The 15,208-nt window shown below is 42.1% G+C and overlaps 1 pseudogene; it reads right to left on the bottom strand.

Moving 5' to 3' along the window:
* Positions 1-810: 810 nt before the first annotated feature.
* Positions 811-10,699, bottom strand: LOC119323651 (annotated as a pseudogene).
* Between the last annotated feature and the right edge of the window lie 4,509 nt (positions 10,700-15,208).

Below are 15,208 nucleotides of genomic sequence, written 5' to 3' on the forward strand. Positions count from 1 at the left end.
AGGGAGGTTACGCCGTGAGGACACGCCGGTTCTCAGAGGGGGGCAATGTCAGGTATCAGCCACTTACGATCAAGTTCAGTTAATTGTAGCCATCCGGCAAGTAACGCTTCAAGCCAATCGGACGACCATCATCACTCAGCAAGGATAGGCTTTACCAGGACCGTCCGATCGTCTTTACAGCTGTACCGTTTCTTTTCGTTGTCGCTGCAGTAGCTGTCCCCTTAGCCTATAAAGAAGATCAAGTTCAGTTAACTGTAGCCATCCGGCAAGTAACACTTCGAGCCAATCGGATGGCCATCATCACTCAGTAAGGATAGGCTTTACAAGGACCGTCCGATCGTCTTTACAGCTGTACCGTTTCTTTCCGTTGTCGCTGCAGTAGCTGTCCCCTTAGCCTATAAAGAAACCTGGCTGTGGCTGAGAGAGGGTATCGTTTATTCTGTAAATTCTTGCCTTCGAGCAGAAGTAATACTCCATAAACATATATCTTTTAGTAGAAATATAAACTTCTGGATCTACGATCCCCTTTTTGCCCCAAATCGCTCTAGATATTCGCTTGCATCTCAATTGGGGCCTGACAAACCAACCCGTACGCAGATACTCCCTCCGTTCCAAAATAGCAAAGGATCACTCGGCTGGACCAGCGGCATCGATACGCCCATTTGGCTCAACATCGCCAAGCGCATCCAGTTGAACACCACCACTAAAATCCCCAAATCATGCATCAAATATTCTTCTGGCGTTACACTGTAATATATATAATTGATGCATAATCTCAAGAGGATTGCAAAAATGCATACAAGCCAGACATGAATACTCAAGAATTCATATCATTAGTTGTGAGTTTTGCATGGCAAAATGTAGCATATACAACTTAGGTCACAGCCCATCACATGCAGCACGAGTTGCAAACTTATTGCAAGTCTGGACCACCAACAAATAGAACAAGGGGGGAGAACTACAAGTCAATACTTTTTATGTCCACACATGTTTCACCGTTGGTGACAGCAGATGGTTAACCCTGGCTACGCGGCATTACATTACATTTCAAGACAAGCAAATTTCTTGCGTCCACCGTAAGCACATATTTCCTGTGACCAAGTGAAATTAGAATCAGCCTTGCTATCTTCTGCTTTGTCCTCCAACTGCTGGTGTTTTGGCTACACATGCAGCTACAATCATATCTTGGGACCCAAAAACTTTGGTGCGATTAGAATTTGTGTTTCACATTTACTAAAGAATCACAAGGAAATAGTCTGCTATGCTTGGAGTTGATCTCGTGGGTGCCAACCGCCTCTTTCGACCCCCAATCACGGAATTGACGACCATTTTCCTGGTTGCATGTGCAAGGCCCAAGCTTTCACGTTGAACAAACCAAAAACAGTGAATCTTCTCTAGCACATTCCCTATGCATAATACATGTACAAGCTATTTCCAGCAGCACACGCAATGGAATTCTCAGTTGGGTGCCACGCAAGATGGAGTAACTTTGTTGAGAAGTCATTAGAATTCCCATTGCCATCGGCTCCTGCATTTTCACCCCCTGTGCAACATTTGCACAAGGAGAAGTAGGTCAATCTACTCTACCTATGTGACAGAAATAATCACATCTATGATACAAGAGACACTTACCTCTCCTCACGGCACGAGTCAAAGAGGTCAGCGTTCTTGTAGGCCTTGTTGGATTAGCAACCTGACGCCTATACGGTTTTCAATCCCAACAAACCAAGAAATAATTAGCCAGGTTTAGAAAACATAATTTATGTTAGGAGTGTGGGTCGGTCAACATTCTTGTGTCTATACCTACTACTAATTGGTCACTGTTCACCTATGTCGAGTATTTGGTAATCCCACCAACTTGGCATACGAATCATAAATTAAACATATAGAAGAAATCTAGGTAGCTCCAGAATAGCAGGAGAATAGGCAGTGGCATATTATTGAACTAAGTGAAGCATAAAATTATGTCGGATGCAAGGTGCTTATGAATTATGCACAAATTGGACTAGCCCATGTCCAAGTAGAGTATAACTCATTCATAACAATATAAACATAAAAAAAATCAGAAGATATGGCATACCTCATAGGGTTTCTGCTTGCTTCTAAAGTGGTTGCCTCAGTATTTCCAGGAGTACAACCAAAAACACGAAATAAATTACTACAATAGACCACAACAAGAAGAGTACAAGTTAGCATACATGAGTTACAAATTCAACAATGGCTAACACCTTTTATAGCTCATAATGATAATACCTGTAAGAGCCAGTAGCAAGACGATGACCATCCCCACTCAAACAACATTCAAATTTGTCAAAGATTGAATCGTTTTCATAAAGATCGCAAAGCTACAACAGATGAGATCAACACAGCATTAGAACATAAAAGGTCTTGGCGTTGCTACTTTGCTATCATTCGGATGAAAAAATTCACCTTAGGCCTTAAATGTTCATGAACTTGGAAAGTTGCTACTGGGCCTGAATCCATGCTGAGATCCCATAACTGAAGAAAGACAAAGGATATTGAACTAAAGATACAAGCAGCAAATCACTTTTTATCTAAGAAAGCAAACTGAAAACAAAAGGATCCACAACCCAGAAATTCCAATACTCATTTACTTCAATATATCATGCAGAAATGTTGGAATCAACAGCATGACATACAAAATTTACCAAGAAGATTTCAGATTTCCATGTTACTAGCCAGTCAGAGTGAAAATCAAAATTTACAATAAGCTATAGTTCACTTCTGCAAAGTCCAAAGAAAATGTTCTAACCCTGTATTTTAAAGGAACTTAGAAACGGAATAATAGTTGATGCAGACAACCATCAATTTAATGCAGCTTATCCATAACATAAAAAATGAAAGCAGTATGCCTCAAAGACCAGTGCAAGATGAACACGTCGACAAGATATTAGTATCAAATCAATAGTTTCATTTCTTCAGACAACTTTTCCATTCAATTTACACAAGAGAGCAAAAGGCCAGAAAGACTAAATGAGTAGATCATAGATAGATCAGTTACAAACCTTGAGAGTCATATAATCACGACTAAGAATATGCTGTCCATCCCTTGCAAACTTTATATCTGAAACGGATGCAATTATCTCCGTAAAAAAGGATTTGGATCCAGGTGCTTCATGCTCCTCAAATCTGTACAAGATGGTACCAGTGAATTAGAAGATAGTTTGTGCAAAGTTTAATTGAATAATTGAACTTGAAATGTTTGTAATCCTTCAAACTCTATTGAGAACTGCCCTCTAAACAAGGATAACTGTTACATCAGGAAGTGCAAGGGGTGATTACTAACAGCTTAGAATGGTTGTCACACAGTGCTGATTGCCGCAGGTCAATAAGCCTGATAGCGCCCTTTGAGCTACTATAGGCTAGTGTATTACAGTGAGTTGGATGGAACTCCGCACATGTAATCACCTCTGAAATTTCACAGATATAACAAGTGATGCATATTACCACAGGGAAAAGGAAGAGGAGTAAATAACTGACGTGACAGGAATCATATCAGACATTAAAAAATAATCACATACGGTCATTTAAAATTAACAACAAAGACCACAGGTATTGCACTATGAACTAAGAGAAAATATTGTGAAATCACAAATTCAAGATAAGATAGCTTTGTATCTGAGCAGCAACAGCTGATGCAGACTACTTTGTTTTTTATTTACTTATGGTTTCCTATACAGCAAGAACTACTATGAATCTGTATTTCTAGAAATCACATGAAAGCTGCAGACTATTAATCACAAGGAATTGCTAGCTAGGATGCCAACATAGCTACAGAGTGACAAATCATCAAGAATTTGGTAGGTGAAAGTATAGGAATTGCCTTTCATCCCATCTTCCTTATCCACAATCCATCAGAGAAATTTTGACCCCACTCAAAGATCTAATTGGTATATACTGATGCATGCTTGTTGATCCAAGTTCCAACAATAGGCCATACAGATGATTTATCTTTTCGGAAAAGAAAAGGGACTACGAAGAAAACTTGGAGGCCCTGCATAGAAGATAACTCCTGCAGCGCGGCAACGCTTGCAAAGGTCTATGATTTAAACAAAAGGTAAAATTACCTGATCATGTTTATGTTTACGCATCTTACCCTGCTAATAGAGAACTATATTTCGTCCACCAGTTAGATAACACTGCACGCTTAACATATAAATTAACCAAATAGTTTTTATTGGACTGGCAAGCTTACCAGTTAGATCCTCCATGTTTGCAGGCTTCACATCGACAATGTTAAAGCTCTGGCTGTTGATTTCCAAATTCCACAGATTAATTCGCAGATCATCTGCTGATATGAATGTCTCGCCATCACTTGAAGCAAAACAACATGAGAACAAGATATCAGCATAATGCATGTGCATTGTGTCATTCATAAATCAGCCGAGGCATATAAATATATTAGTTGCAGAAAGCCAATCATATCAAGTCATCCAAAGGACAAATGGAATTTAATATAGTGGCCCCCTGTTAACCATAACATTAATTTACCATATGAACATCCTTTGGTTGTGTCTGTAGACTCTAGACCAATACATAGAGTACATGCACATGGCACATCTGAAGGAAACCCTTCATAATAAGGAGTAATACAAACAGGTATAAACAGCTTATATATCATATATCTAGCAGTATCAACTTCTCAGACTTCTGGATTACATGCCAGATAGTACACATTACCCAAAGTGATGGCCAGTGTTGCCACAGGACAAGTTTATATGCTATACACATGGCATGTTTCTTAGGGTTAAATCATGATAACCTTTTACTACGTATTTCATGTCAAATTTTGACCATAGATTCAACTACCAAAATGTTCATGCATGTCACCAAAAATTATATCACTGAAAACTATGTTCAAATACGAATCCAACGATATAATTTTTGTTGACATGCATTAACATTTTGTTAGTTATATCTTTGGTCAAAATTTGACACAAATTACAAAGGGGGCCAATGAACCAGGATGGAGGTAGTAGCCCATATCACAATTTCTCAAGAAATGCACGAAACAGAAAGGTTAAATAGTGATCTCTTAGGCAAAACATAACTTATATCTTGCTTCTGCTGCTCTGTTAAACTAATATTTGACAACAAGACAGAGTGTACATTTGTTATGTACGTCGTACATGGCCTGCCGAGCACCAAGTTAGAGAAAGGGTCCCCATGATCTCTCAGTTCGGAAATTTATCTTTAAATTAGGAATATGTCTTTTAGCTTGGGCCGTAAGCCAATTAGAGATAATATCCATGATTTGTTACTTAGATTAGATTGTTAGGCCTCTACAAAAAGAGGAAGCCCTACAAGGAATAAAGCGAGCAAGAATTAGAAGAATAGTTATATCTTGCCTCCAGGGGTGAGAGCCTCTCCCTAGGCCTAGTATGCGACAACATTACCTACATGATGTAAATAATGTAAAAATAACAAGCGACCCAGGCATCAATAGTCATGCCCTAATGGCCAAGTATGGATTACTTTGTAAGATGACAGAACAACCCATAGAGGACATGGAGATGAAGAAAAAACATGACACAATATACTAGCCAGAATTTCAGAAGGAAAACTAAAGCACAACATGGTGAACATCTATGAAATGAAACTGTGCAACAATACTAAGAGGCAGGTGGTCAGCTCATAAGAAAAAATGATAAAGCAAGGTTAAAGCACCATGAAAAAGTATAATTTGTGTGTACACAATAGTCATGAGAACAATAAACTCTCGCTCGATAACACAGAGAAAGCTTAGGCAGCTTTCTAAATTGGGTAAGAATATGAGAAATACGGTGGGAGTAGTTTCCACATTAAACAGAGAAAAGAGACAGAAAATAGCAAGGGTAACAAAATAATAAGACCAAGTGAATGGGATATGTAAGCAATGTAAAGTCAAGAGCAAGTAAAACAAGTACACAGATTACAAAATCTTACAATTTGACCAGATATCTACTTCCAGAGGGAGTATAACTCAACAGGAAGCTAACCTATTATTTGAAATGGAATTGATATGGTAATCATGGGCGTGTGCATATACACGCCGGCATCTAGCAACAGGGTTTAACTCTTGGCCTGTAACCTGCAAACGAAGTAAATGAAACTTATCAGACTTGTTAATTGCAACTTACATACAATTTCCAGAAAGCTTACAAGTGTCTTATCATGAAAAAAGATACTGTGCTTATTTTAAATGCATGCATTACTGATGAATGTACAGAACTACAGATGTTGGATAAAGTGGGTTAAGTACAACTACCACAGGCAAACGCAATGATGCATATCCCCCAGGAGGGAATGGCAGATCGTTGTTTGCACAATTGTATGACTTTTCTGAGGATCCTCCATTAGGAAGACCTCTAGAGCTACTGGTACTCGAACTAGAAGTTGTCCCATTGTCTGCACCCTGGGAAGTATCCAAATTCATTACTGAAATTCGTTTCACTTTTTTGTCTAGCACCTGCAGATATATGACAAAGCAGTAAGGCACCAATATCACACAGACTGCCCTTGTATTTGGCAAGTGCAAATGAATTTTTTACATTAAAAAGCAAGCAATGGTATTGACAATTATTAACATTGTAAAGAAGAAATTGAATACTTCAATTGTATTCAGTTTCTTGTCTTGCAGCTGCAGATATAACAAAGCAGTAATACATTTCGCATTGATTGCCCATACATCTATACCAATATAAAAGGAGTGAGTTGCAGAGATCCAACATATCTCACACGGTCAACCACGTCTATCCAATGGTCTATGTTGACCTGGTGTTTAGCACTAAATGTGTTTAGCACCCTCCCCTGATTAATAGTATACTTAATATGAACATCAGCATCAACTAATTGATTATATACTACTCCCTCGGCTCCTAAATATAAGACCTTTTAGAGATTCTATACTACAAACTACATACGGATGTATATAGACATATTTTAGAGTATAGATTCACTCATTTTGCTCCGTATGTAGTCTATAGTGAAATCTCTAAAAGGTCTTATATTTAGGAACGGAGGGAGTACCTAATATCAACGTACAATTAAGATCTTGCCGATATTAGTGTCCGAGGCAATTAATATATTGCCTAATATCCACTCAGAAAAAACATTGCCTAATATTAACGTGCATTGCATGTACACGGTTACTAGTTCGACAAGTACCAATGAACTCTCTATACAAAAAGGCAAGCGATGGGATTGAGAATTATTAACAATGTAACGAAGAAATTGAATACTTCATTTGTATTTGTAAACCATCATAAGTACAAAACAATATTTATCTTGATCAAACGAGCCAGCATAAATGGAAAAAATAGACTTACTGTAAATCCACCCTAAGGTGCCCAACAGTATTTGGTACTCCCTCCGTCCCATAATATAAAACATTTTATTACATCCAATATACTCACATATTCGATGTAATAACATCTTATATTATGGGACGGAGGGAGTACATTAAGCAATGGATACATCTTCCAAGCATGACATGGCTAAAGAAACACTAGTGAAGGAAAAATCTCATGACCAGAAGAATAAATCGAGCAAGCTTCTGATGATCAGTACTTGATTTATACATACCTTCCAGTACTTGATTGTTTTGTCATTTGTAGACAAGATAAAGAGTGCATTGTTGGCTGTTTGGCCCCACTTGATCTTGTTGATTTTCTCCTCTATTTCCAAACTCTTTAGGTAATCAAACTACATACATTACATATAAGATCAGGAAAAATCACATTGCAAGGATATTACTAAGCAATAGTTTCATTTAGAAGATAACATGCAATAGCAGTATAAATGATTTATGTTGCTTTTCTGCTGGCAAGCTTATCCTGCAACTAAAACTAAGAAATACTTTACAAAATGTGTATTGGTCATCAAAACATAAAAGGATTGCACACATTCTAAATGTGTATGATGACAATTTCCTATGTCTACCGTACAAAGTGGGGGAAACACATTACGCAGACATGGTATGATTTCATCCAAGTTCTGTCACAAACTTTTAACTCCAGTCTCTCTGGAGCATAAGATCTCCAGAGATTAACACAAAATGAAAACATGCAGTCAGATTGGATATTTCCTTGTAAAAAAAACTCCAAACTGCATGGGACCTAAGATGCTGGAGATATATAGAATATGGTAATTTACGGACAAGGACCCAAAGTAGCATACCTCAGGTTCATGACTCTGAAATTCAGTTTTATAGCGGAACTCAGGATGCCTGGGCACCAAATAATCTTGTCTCTCAAGCTCTGTCCGACTGGCATTCTGCATATATAGCTTTATTTTATGGGCACAATAGATTTAAGCAAGAAAGCAACAACACTTGGATGGTGTGGTACTTACACCCCTGGCATCAGTTCTTTCAAACAAAACTACACGTCCACCTCTATCTCCAGTGGCAAGATGATCACCAGATTTATCAAACTCGATTGCAGAGATGATGTCAACTGAAACAACAAATTTAGTAAAATATAAATATGACTTGGCAGACTACAGTGAACAAAGAAAATCATATTAAAGTCAATTGACACAACCGTCAAGTAAAATGAATGGAACCACACGTATCAGACAATTCAGATTGAAGAGATGAATTACCAATTGTATGTTAACTCTATACACAGATAGTAAATCTAGGACTAAGCATTCAAACAAGTTTATGTGTTTGGAACATTCCTATAAAGGAACCAAACATCATGGATGCTGCTGGGAAAAAATTATGCTTGGTTATCTTTTGGCAAGTGATCAATTTCTCCATCACTGCAAAGAATTGGAGTGTATTCTACAAAAAGAGCTCCTTAATAGCAGGTATTGGAAACATGTTAAACATGTACCAGGTAACTGGGTTAAATCAACAGGGCTGGATTCTGTAGGACTTCTAGTTTTGTGGTAGCAATTCGTTGAAAAGTGGAGCGAGAGTTTGTTTTGGTAACAATTAACCAGAATATCAGAACTGCATCATATTACGTACAAATGGGTTGTCTACAGATCCTTGGGCCACGCTTGGTTCATCGTTTCATGGATGATTACGGGTGTAAAACATCCAGGCGGAAAATGAATGCGTGCTTCTCGGAAACACCCGCTTGGCTGGTTGTTTAGATCCAGAAAAAACGGGCCGTTTTGTGCCTCCACCTGGAAAAATAATACACACCTTCCACGCACATTTTCTTTCCGTCCGGTTTTTACGGGTACCCAGTTTAATACGGATGGAAGTGGTTACAGGTGTAAAATGAATTCGGTGGAGAAACGACGAACCAAGCGCGGCCTTAGGTTCTGATAGTGATGTAAGGCTGCTCATAGAAAACTATGGCTAAAATTAGAGCAAGATGTACCAAACTGAACTGAACAGACTGCAACATTGACCTCAACGGAATGCATGTCAAAGACTGAAATTGTGTGTCATGTCTATATCTTGAAAATATAGGTACAATTTAGGATACCACTATGGTCAATTTTTAACAACCCTACAAATGGCAACATAGGGCCTATGTATGATATGTTACAAAAGCATAAAAAGGTATACCTCGCCGTTCCGCAAAAGGCATAAAAAGGTAGAAGCTGTAACATTCTTTATGCTGTACAAACTAGACGTGCTTATGAACCCTGCATACCCCCGATGCCAAATGCTGAAGATATTATGGTATGGCTTAGTCGCAAAAGGACACCACACTCACTTACAGCTCAGAAGCACCCAGTACACATCGTTTGTGCCCAGTTCATCTGCCAAAGCTCGTAAATTTATTGTCCAGCCATCCCAAGGCCTAGAAAACAATAGCGCACCCACGATCCCCATATGTCATCAGTTCATCACACAAAAAGTTTTGGACTTTGAACACGCCACCCACATGCCATGCTGAGCATTCTTAGTTTCCTACCGTCAACACGACTCACCGGCATGGAGGCAACGATGCCTAACAACATTACCAGCTACCACGTCCAAAGCCTCCCTGTGACAAGAATCAATCCTACGAGAGGCACATCCAAGCAGCAAGGCCTACTGCATGAACTGACTGATTCCCGCACGTGACGAGGTTTAGCTAAGCACCCGACCGCCCGTAATAAATTGTTGGACATTTAGCCACGAACCGTACTAGATCGCCGAGAAACACGATGCAAGAAGTACAACGCCAGGAACCAAGCGCTTGGAACCCAAATCACGGCGAAGCCTCCGCCTCGATTCGCAAAGGGCGCCACCGCCCGAATCTAGGAGATCCCCGCATCCCTTGAGTGAAATGCGCGGCCTTCAGGGGTCGCGGCGGCGTCAAACCCCCACCAGCGAAACTGGGTAGATCTCGCGAGGCGCGACACGAGTAGCAAAAGCACGGGAGCTGCGGCCGCCTTACCTTCCTGCACGTCCTCGCCGGCACCGCGCTCGCCGAAGACCTGCGCGAACCGCCACTCTAGCGGCTGTGACGCCGCCGCCTCCGGGCGGTCGTCGGGGGACTTGGGGTCCATGAGCGCCGACGCCGTCACGACACCATGGAACGAGGATCTCGGCGGCGTCGGCGGGGTAGATCGGGAGGGGGAGGATGGTCGGTCCTGGGAGAATGGGGGAAGACGGCGACGGAGATCGAGGGGTAGAGACGAGGTGAGGTGCTGCAGCCAAATGATGTGGAGAGCGAGTTCCAGGCGGCCCCTGCGCCCCTGTATTGCTCGCGCTTTTCTGCCTTTCCTGTCTGCGGGGAGGAGGCATTTCGCGTTTGGTCCCCCAAAATGTACGAATTTGCCGTCCGGTTTTCCTCGTTACATGAAAACACTATAAGTCTATGCCCATGGCTTAGATTCGTTTTCCTACCCTGGCCCGCCGCCGGGAGCCGGGCGGCTAGGAGGCAATCTCCTTGATTGCCTTCTCCACCAGCGAGGGCGTTGGCCCCCTTTCCCGACTGCTGCTCCGGCGGCAAGAGGGAGGAGGACCCCATTCCTTCGTTTTGCAGTTAGAGTTTGGATTTATAGGTCGTGATGTGCCGTTGGGGTTGTGGGAGCGGCGCCCGGACGAATAAATCTGCCTCAACTTCACTCTCACATCAGCGGTGCCCTTCGTGGTGGCGTCTCAGAGTTGATGGCATCGTGTGTTTGCCGATCCTTTAGATCGGCACCGTTAGGGTTCATGGATGGTGTCGGCGAGGCGGAGGCGGCGACTTCATAAGGTGTGTCTCTCCTTCTACTTTGTCCCCGTTGCTACGGCGTGGTCTCCGACGTCATGGTGGAGCAGGAAGGTTTTGTCATCCAGGAGTACGCAGACGGTTGTCTACGCAAGTGACAACTGGAAGATGGTGCATCTTGTGTTGGGTTTGTGGTTGGAGGCTGACAGTTTGGGTTTCCTCCTCCGATGTCGTAGTCGTGCGGGGGTGTCAGTTTTGAAGTTCGATGGCGTGTCCAAGGACCGTTTTCCCGGTCTGATTCTTTCAACGGCAATGGTTTTGCTTCAGACAAACTATTTTGGAGGTCCGTAAAGCTGCTCATCAGCGATGGAGCCGCGTCGAGCTCGAGTGGAGAGGTGATATGTCTTCTCTTTCTTAGTGAAGAGAGACAAACGCTGGTTTTTGCATAGGATTGTCCTATCTTTTCAGTCATGTGATGTCGATGTTTACATGGCTTGTAAGTGAATCTTTATTCTATTAATGAGACACATATTACTACGCAAAAGAAAAAAAAAGATGCCCATGGCTTATCTTTCTCTCCTTAATTCTAGCTTCACTACCTCCGTTCATCGAGCAAAGCGTGGCGCGTGAGGCCGCCGGTGGCCGCTCCACACAATGAGCTACAGTGTCATGTCTTGATCGTTGCAAATGGCTGCTAAATAGTTCCACACTCTAGGGACTATCGGGCAGTCCCCGACGGTCGAGACGTAGTGGTGACTCCAAACGCTGTCATGTGGCTTGGTGCGCAAGCATGGCGGCTGTGACAAAGGTGGCTTCTTGATGGTGCTAGCGCAAGTTTGACCATTTTGCGCTAGCTGGTGTGTCGCGCTTGTTTCACATGTAAGGCGTTAAGTGCCTGAATACAAGTCAAAGGGCATCGCCAAATAGGTGTCACGATCCTACCTGCTATTTATATTGGCATAAGTAAAAGGTGCTTCTAGAGCCCCTTATGTATTTTGGTGGCTATCACCAAAACAATTAAGGACACTAAAATTTATGTCGGGTTTATTTTAAATCCAACACTATGTTAGGTGAAAACAAAGGATGGTGACCCCTCGAAATGAGAAAAAACAAAGGTCACGTTGAATTTTTTTAACTATTAGCATGTTTCTCAATTGGCGGATGTGATCTTGGATCGAGCGTGGATGAGGATCAGGGCGTAGTTGGGATCCGCAAGAAACTTCTTCCTCAGGGAAGAAACTTCTTCCTCGGGGGCTGACGATAATGCTAGCTCCCACGATGAACTTTCTTGTGCGCCTTGGGCTTCTCCTATTGTGAATCCTCCAACGGATCATGGATAGTGCAGCAGCGAAAGCCACAACTAGCCACAGTGGTTGGAGTGTTCTTGACAAAGTGGAGGTGATCACCGGTGCTAATAAGTTTTACCGGTTCGATGGGCATCGCTTCCAGTGTTGTGTTCGCCTCTTCTTCCTCCTCCTCTTCATCTTCGAAGGTCATCTCATCTGGTTCCTCCTTTGATGGAGAATCGCCGCTCTCAATGTGACGTGCCCTCTCCCTCTTCGAGCCACGAGGTGAATCGTGGCCTTCAAATCCATGGTCCTCCTCCTCCTAGGAAGAGGTTTGCCTCTCATCCCATGAATGAGCCATGTCTTCTCTGCACACAAACTTAAAGCGGTCTAATGAGACTGGTTTTGTTGTTTGTGAGGAGGAGGGGGGCCATGGAGCAGTATATAGAGGGTTAATGAAAGTGCAATCATGCCACTAATCATATTTTCATGTTGATGACAATATACGTATAGGGGACTAATCATGTGTGCCAAGTATATCACATGTTTTAGTCTTCGTGGAATCATGTGTGTGGATTGTGGACCACATATTTCTGTATTGCTCAAGAATGAAGAAACAAAGATAAATAACTTAGGATATTTTTTGGTTTGTTCTTAAGTATAGGGATCGTGCACTATTAAGAGGGGATCATCGGGACTCGTGAAAGATTTGCTCAAAACCCATGGTTTTTCAAAGCCTTCCACTCACATCATACAACCATGTCACACATCCACCCACAGTACATCTGTGGGAGGTTTCCCCAAAGAGACTTACTTCTTATGTTTCGGGAAAACCACTTGGTCTCTGGCTCACCGGATGATGAGGACATCAATACCATTGTTACACCCACAGCCCCTGCTGCTATACATACTGGACCAATTATTAGAGCTCGCGCACGCCAATTAAATTACCAGGTACTTTCATTTCTTGGTAATGATTCTAATGTTCATGAGAATATGATGCTGCCTAAATTGGATACATTTGTTTTGCTTACAAATGAAGGGCCTAGCTTTGAGAAGGATGAACATTGGAGCAAGAACAAGCATGGAGATGATGGCATGCGCAAGGGGAACAAGAACGGAGTTACAAGTGATGATTTCAGGACGTGGAAGCCACCATAATGAGTGCATGAAGTCTTGGACGAAATATACAAGATGCTACTTCATAATTTTCGTCCAGAGGCTATTCTAGGTGTTGCGTCACCTTATTATTGGGCCAGGCCCATGCAATTTCGAAATACTTGATTATAGGCTATTTTTAGAGTCTGTATGTGCGGGGAAACAAGAGTTAGGGTTGGTTTCGGACCCCTCCCTCAAGGGCCACGAAATTCCCCCCTCTCCCTCCATATATACAACCCTTAGGGCGTCGTTTAGACTTTGGGTTTTGTTTAGATTAAAGTTCACCATAGCTGCAACTTCACGTACTTCGTTTGTGTTCAACGACCAGACAAAGGCGTCACAGAACCCCACCTTGATCAATAAAGCTTTCATCTTATATTCGCAATATCCAAATTGCAATCTCAGTTTCTTGCTTGATCTTCGTTTGCTCGTAGGAAACAGACCCTCGTGGTCAGGTTGATCGTGCTTCGGCGTGGTCAATAACCTCTCGGAGTTGGTTTAGCGATTGCTAAGGCGCGACGTCCTCGCATGTTCGTAGTCGGATCGTCAAAGTCGACTTCCACCAAAGCGATATCCATCATCTCATCGAAAGACGAGACACCTTTGCCTCTATCACCGGATGTCCGGCATTTACCGAACGCCCGGTCACATACTGCTCACTGGATGTCCGACATTTATCAAAAACCCGGTGTATCTTCAACAGAAGCAAACTAACGGATTTTCGGTCTCACTAATACGTCTCCAACGTATCTATAATTTTTTACTATTTCGTGCTGTTTTATTATCAATCTTGGATGTTTTATAATCATTATATAGTCATTTTATATCATTTTTTGGTACTAACCTATTGACATAGTGCCAAGTGCTAGTTGCTATTTTTCTGCATGTTTTTACATCGCAGGAAATCAATATCAGAAGAGGTCCAAATACCACGCCAATTTACGATGATTTTTTATGGTCTAGAAGGAACACAACGGGCCCTGGTTGCACCTGGGGGAGTCCTGAGGAGGGGACAACCCACCTGGGCGCGCCATGAGGCACAAGCGCGCCCAGGTGGGTTGTGCCCACCTCGGGTGCCCCCTGGACCGACTCTTTGCTCTATAAATACCCCAATATTCTAGAAACCCTAGGGGAGTCGATGGAATTTTCATATAGCCGTCGCAGAGTCCAAAACACTGAGATCCGATCTAGACACCATCACAGAGAGGTACGCCACTTCCATTGGTGCCTCTCCGATGATGCGTGAGTAGTTATTTGTAGACCTTCGGGTCCGTAGTTAGTAGCTAGATGGCTTCCTCTCTCTCTCTCTCTCTCTCTCTCTTGATTATCAATACAATGGTCTCTTGGAGATCCATATGATGTAAGTCCTTTTTGCGGTGTGTTTGTTGGGATCTGATGAACTTCGAGTTTATGATCACTTATATCTTTTTATATCCATGAAAGTTATTTGAGTTCTTTGATCTCTTATATGTGTGATCTCTTATAGCCTCGTATTTCTTCTCCGATATTTGGGTTTTGTTTGGCCGACTTGATCTATTTATCTTGCAATGGGAAGAGGTGCCCCGTAGTGGGTTCGATCTTATGGTGCTTGATCCCAGTGACAGAAAGGGAACCGACACGTATGTATCGTTGCTACTAAGGATAAAAAGACGAGAT

This window comes from Triticum dicoccoides, chromosome 6B (assembly GCF_002162155.2).
Source record: "Triticum dicoccoides isolate Atlit2015 ecotype Zavitan chromosome 6B, WEW_v2.0, whole genome shotgun sequence".
Classification (NCBI taxonomy): domain Eukaryota; kingdom Viridiplantae; phylum Streptophyta; class Magnoliopsida; order Poales; family Poaceae; genus Triticum; species Triticum dicoccoides.